Below are 6,785 nucleotides of genomic sequence, written 5' to 3' on the forward strand. Positions count from 1 at the left end.
AATATTAATCTCAATTGAACTTTCAATTAGTTATTTTTAATTTTAAACATTTAATAATGTTTACTGTTTTATATAATTTTGTTTCTTAGTTTAATCGCTTAGTTTGTAAAGTTTAAGTCTGGAGAAAATATTATTTTTTAATGTTTATATTGTGATTTGTTTTTAAAAAAAAAAAACTTTTATCTCCATGAAAATCACTCACCACTGGCTAATGTCAAAACCAAGATAAATGTCAACTAATTTAGATAAAAAGAATCACAGTAAAACTTAAAGTAATCAATAAGACATTTTGAATATGCTGTTAAAATTTTGGTTGAATTAAAAAAAAAAATCTGAATCTTTGTCTTTATATATTTAGAGTAGCGTGAAGCATTATATTCTTAGTCATTAAAGGCATATTGCAGTGAAATAGCAATTAATATGCTTCATGCCTAATAGCATATTGCAATGAATCATTGACCTAATGCAAAAAAGACAAGATTGTACTGTATCCCTTTTTTTCTGCTGAGGACAAAAAAAAATGTCAAATGAGATCATTTCTAATCCAATTCCCTTTCCAGAAAATGGGAAAGGACATCTTTCCAAATATTTTTGTCTCCTCTGTCCAGATCACCCAGTAAATCCCAACTAAAATCAAACATAATGTCAGAATTTAAATAATATAGGAAAAAGTAATAGGTTTATTCCATGCTGAAAAGAGAAGAAAGAAAACACAACGTTTCGGCTGTGGAGCCTTCTTCAGGTGTGAGAAAAACAGGGTAGCAAAACCTCCTGAACTACTTTAAGTAATATATTTTTGATCTGCTTATTTTATTGCGTGTTGAATAATATTCTAATGTTATTATAAAGTAGGACTAAGATACATCTTAATATAAATTGAGTACATGCTATCTGGTATTGATCTCTCTCACACACACTCATATCAATAAAGTATAATATTGTAGACATACTGTATATTGGCAGCAAAGTGAATCACTGATGCAGAACATGTACAGTATTAAAGCATTGTTGGCACAACTAAACAAAGTAGCCTAAAGTCATCCATTGAGGTGCAGAAATGCATACAAGATAAATGAGCATTTAAATACATTTCAAAGACGTACAAACGGCAAGTAAGGACAGCTTCTCAAACCATATTACATTAAACAAGAAGGATGGGAAATATCAGGTATGCAAGTACAAAAAGATAAGATTAATGAGTCTGAACCAGGAATCTGTGAACAGAGGAAGGTCTTTGCATGATGCCCTTCTGTTATTTATTTCAGGTTTATACAAATATCTTCAAGAGAGGTGGTCTATAGGTCAGTTTCTCTATAAACAGTAAAATTATCTTTTAAAGCAGACAAAAACGCTGGAGTTCTGGGCAGCCTTTCGGGTAAGCCTGTTGTTACCGTTCCTCACTTCCGCATTTACCAATAGCGTGGGTTCCGCCGCAAACGAGCAGAAAACAAAACTCTTAAGAGCAATTCAGTTTGTCACTGTCTGCTGTCAAAGAGCATTTCTTTGCAGATAACCTATTATAAATGATCTAGCACCGATTTTCAATTTAACGATACGGGATTTATCTGCATACGTTGTTTATTGAGATGCATGTTTACGAGTAGGTTTTGCGAGCTGGAAAAGGACATAGAAATGAAATATTTTACAGCCTAAAAATATAACTTTTCTTTATTTCTTACTTTTGTTACTTTTTTAAATCTTTTTCAGTTTAGTACTGTCTTGTATTAACTATGTGTTATTGCTGATATAAATATTTGATAATGTTGTCCTACAGTATATTGTAGTACAATGCGAAGACAAAGCAGTTGTCTACCCCAGTCATTTAGAGGAGTGTGTTAAGAGCATACAGTATGTTATCCAGCAGCTTTTAAAGCTCAATTGATAATCAGTTGATAATCAATAAGTATTACATATAGTCTTGTGGACTTCCATAACCATCAATAAGCAACCCTTTCGATTAGTTAAATATAATAGTAGGACATACAGCAATAGTAAGACATACAGAAGATTTACATACACATTATTTAAGTACCTATTATAAAATGCATTATCTTTAGTTTGGTTTGTGAAACATTCAATGCCTTATACTGAGGTTAAATTTTCAGTCCAGTTGAGAACTTTGTTTATTATGTTATTACACTAATTTTCCTATCAGTGTAAAGTGGGAGTGATGAATTTTTACTTTAGGAAAAAAGTTGGTATGTTGAATATTTTTTTGAATTATTCATTCATTTCTTTTGTTTATTGACTTATTATTGGTATATTTTATTATACTGTTGTTTTATTAAATTTGATTTATTCCTAGGGGAGTAATCATTTTTTTTTGCAGTTTACACATTTTACTGCTATTGGGGTATAGCTCAGTCTTGGAGATTATTTCTGCATGTTTAAAAAAAATACACTATTTTGTTACAGTTAAAGCACTTTCATTCATATGACGTATGACCACATCACTTGACTGAGATGCGATGTTGCCACTTGTGAATTATCAATGCACACTTGTTTGCAAAGCAACATCTCTGTTTATTTAATTGTTTTACTTTTTGTTATTTCATATTGTTGTTTTAATTATAATAATGAATAATAATTATGTTATGTAGAAAGGAAATTAATAAAGGTATTGAAAAAAATCAGTGCTGGTCCTATGTTTAATTACATGTTATTAGTAGTCAACTGAAATTTATACTCTGGGCCTCATTTTAAATCTTAAAAAAAATGCGAGAATTCTTTTAATTCTTATAAACTTTACAGATGTTTCCAAAATCCAATATTCAGTGTTGTTGATTCACCAGAATAAATACTGTACAGTTTCATACATGTGAGTTCTTCCAAAGAACAAAGACTTTAATACTGCAGAAGGCAGTCAATTAACTGTAGCCATAACTGCAAAATTGCTTTATATTAAAATTTGACTTATAGGTTTGGGGATTTGGGATTTTGCAGTGTTGATGTCTACCAATTTTGTTTTGCTTTGTAATTTGATAAGAAATAAAATAGAGTTCATGCAGCTTGATTTTAAACTCTTTTGCACCTGAAAGTTATCTGGAAAAGCAGGAAACTGAACACAAAAGTTTTCTAGTTCCATACATAGTCTTGAACACAAGTTTAAGCTCTTACTGTATGTGATTTGCAGTAATAAAATTAATATTGGAGACACCTTTTGTCATTGAGAAGTTTGAAATCAATCCCAAATTGATTTCAATCAATCCCAATCTGATATGAAGAGTAATCTGCCTCACAGTTCGTATGCATCGGCTTTGGTTTAGCACTGGGTTGCCTTCTGTGAGGAATGTGCTTCTTTCTGCGTTCACATGGGGCTTTGTCATGGACTCTGGTTTCCTCCTGCACATCAAAGACATGCTGATTATTTTAATTGGCCAAGCTAATTGTCCCTGTGCCGCGACCCCTAATAGAATTAATTGGCTTTCTGGCAATGGATGGATGGCTAAGGAAAAACACCTGCATGCTTACACGGTGTAAGATGTTTATAGCTTTTAAAAACCTTGTGCTTAAAACCCTCCACTGCCCTTGCTCCATCATTCTTCATAATAGATGACATGAAATCTGTCACTGGGTTAGGAAAGGCAGGCTGTGATTTCCAGTCTGTGAACTGAGCGCTGCATCACGACAGGCCTCCAATGCAAAGATATTTCCAAGATACAGTACATGGCATCAAAGAAACAAGTCGTTTCATTGCTTCATTTTAGTTTTTTGTTCTAAACTATAATGACCAGATCTCTGGCACCGCTTAACACTAAAGAGAAGCCCCAGCTGGGATTTTGTTTTGTGATTTTTTTGGCTGGTTTCCTGTGCAAGTTCTGTTTTTGAAGAGGTTGATTCAATCCCTCTTGGCGAGGGAATGGATTAAATCCTGGAGCCCAGCACAACGTTATCTAAGAAGAACAGGAAAACAAGAGCAGCTGGGTACTGCAATAGGGTGTACTGTAAAGCAGTGCAGTGTATCCTTGTCTGATTCAACACTAATAGTTTCCACTTCTTGGTTTCAAAAGAGGACATCAATTAATGCATTGCGTTTCCTGTATAATCATTATTTTATTCCAAACAATTCTGAAATACTTGATATATTGTATTGTATAGGTGACCCACTGAAGTGTAGTGCCCATACAGTTATCCTATATGAACCAGCAGCCCAACCACACGGCCACTGAGGTGAATATGTGTGAAATTAAGTCACTAAGGAAAGAAGAACTTGAGGAAAGCCAGGTAGTTCAGTACCACAGTGAAATTCAGCCAGGATGATGGGGTTATCAATTCAACTGCGTGAAAAGTGCCAAGGGGATGTTTAACAACCAAGTCACCAGGATCCAGGTTTAGCATCTCACCTGAAAGACACCACCTACAATCCCCAGTGCCACTGTCACCACACTGTGAAAAGTCTGGTCCAAAAGGCCCACAATGTGCCTTTTAGCAGTATCCTGGTTTTCCTAAGAGGTCTTTCATGACAGTATTAATGAGGCCCAACTATGCTTAGCTTCTGAGTTGTGATAAAAATCACTTTACAATGTTGAAGCGCTGGACTCACACAATACAAATGTATTTGAAACATGCCCTCCTTCTAGGCATTTTAGGACTCCTGTGTGTCAAATTTTCATGTGCTCCACAGCTGGTGGAGCATCAACTCACGTCTCTGATTGATCATGTCATAGAATTTTGAGTACTTGAGTTAAGTCCATTATATGCAGTATATAATCTCCAATCTTCACCTTCCAAGCCAGTAGTCCATGATATTTGGATTAATTGGACCATGGATGTTGGAAACACAGTAGTGCAGTGTTGTAATGGAGTTATAGCCGTTGGAATTCAAGTGTGTTTTTCACAACTTTCAACTGCACTTGCCAAACAAATAAAATGTTCCTTTTTTTGCGGACTCCTGCCTTCTTCTGTTGCAGACACCATAAAAATAAACGTTGCGTCAACTCTGAGTATCAGTCTTGATGAGAGACGCTTCTTTGAGGTAAATAGAGTGAAATAAACCTGGCGTTATTGCGTTCCTCTGAGAAACATGACTTTTGAATGGCTGACCTTCAGTGGACTCAGTTAAAAGAATATTGGTCTCCTGAAAACAAAAAGGCCGGGAGCCAATTTAAAAGACCATTGGTTTTGAGTGGTTTGTCAGAAAAGGAAAGCAGAAAGTTCACAGTGACCCATGTAGGGGGAATGATTGGTTATTGTCTTGACACTTTCTCAGTTCTTTCTTTATTCTCCTTGTTTTATTTATGTCACATTTTCAGAGGCAGATTTCCTCTAGGGTAGCAGGAAAAAGTACTGTCCTGTGAAACCAGGGGATGCAGGGAAAACAGGAAAGCCAGTTAGCAGTGTATGGTAGGCAAAGAATGCAAAGATAATTGATCAATTGAAAAAATACATTGTTAAGGTGAGGTCTAGATCAAATCTGTCTCTTATGCTTGCAGTGTTATTGTAAAGGAACAGGCAAAGGTCCATTCTTATCTGAAACACTACATTTCGGCTGTGAAGCACAACTGAAGAAGGGTTAAACTGCCGAAACTTAGTGTTTCTTTTCTTCACTTTTCGGCATGGAATTAAAACTTTATTTGTTCCTTTGCAGTCTACACATCCTGATGCAGCTCTGTACTTAAATTGTTTTTTTATGCTTTCCTCAAAAGACCAAATTGTAGGTGCAATATGTACAGTAACCCAATCCAGAAATAGCCCATTTGAATGTATCCAAATTGGTCATTTTAAATTTTAAATTGAATTGTTCAATTAAAAATGAGCACCTTTATTTGAAGGCTCCACTTCCTAATTTTGCTTTGAGCTATAAAGACACAAGCAATTTAATCTATGTATTTATTAACACAATTTATTGGACATTCTTTTTAATAAAATTGGACACACAAGGGGTCTGAACTTTATTTTAATAATTAAAAATCTTTTTAACAGGTCCGGGTCTCCAATCCCCTGCACTGTGGAGTGATACGAACACAATTCAGTTATATAGAAAACATAAAATCAGAGGGAAGGTTGCATGTGAGAGGGGGGTATTAAGACCTTCACGCTTAATTGGTTGCCCTATTATAAATCTGATTATAAAAAGATTCTAAAAGAAATTAAAGGATCAGAGTGAATGAGTTTCCTCAATGTGGTTTGTTCCAAATATTAAGTGTGAAGAACTGCTTCCTATTATCAGCCACACATATTCTCTGGTCCTAGTTTACTAGTGAAGCATGAATTTGTTCTTTGGGTTTTCTGTTAGTTCCTCTTTTTGGATGTGAATCAAGCTGACATGTGTGTGAAGGCAAACTGAGAGAAAGTTATTTTGTCAGCATTTTGCTAGTGTGGATGTTAAACTCATAGTAAGTAACAGTGGTGAATTATGCAGAGAATTGTAACTAAGGTTAAAGGAATAAATATGCAGCGATGTGTATCATAGAAAAAAATATGAGTTCTATTTATCTGCAAAGAGCTGTCTCTGAATGGTGTTTGTAAACCTAAAAAATTACTGTTGCTGATTCCATTAACTAAAAAACTAAAAACCCCTTTCTTTGTTTTTTATCCTTATTAGTATTAAAGTTTAACTCAAACTGACGTATGCATGACTTATAAATGTATAGCTTTAGTTTAAGAAGCTAAGTGCTTTATGAGAAATCAACTGAGGTCACTAGTTTCTGGTTGAGAGTTCAAAAGATAATAAAATAATAATGTGACAAAGTCATGTTTTTTTCATTTTGCTATCAAACGTTTATATGAAAAAATAAAATACATATTTCTAGCTCAAAAGTTGTTCTTTTTATTTAAGCTGCCAG

The sequence above is a fragment of the Lepisosteus platostomus genome, chromosome 18 (genome assembly GCF_059453375.1).
Source record: "Lepisosteus platostomus isolate fLepPlt1 chromosome 18, fLepPlt1.hap1, whole genome shotgun sequence".
Classification (NCBI taxonomy): domain Eukaryota; kingdom Metazoa; phylum Chordata; class Actinopteri; order Semionotiformes; family Lepisosteidae; genus Lepisosteus; species Lepisosteus platostomus.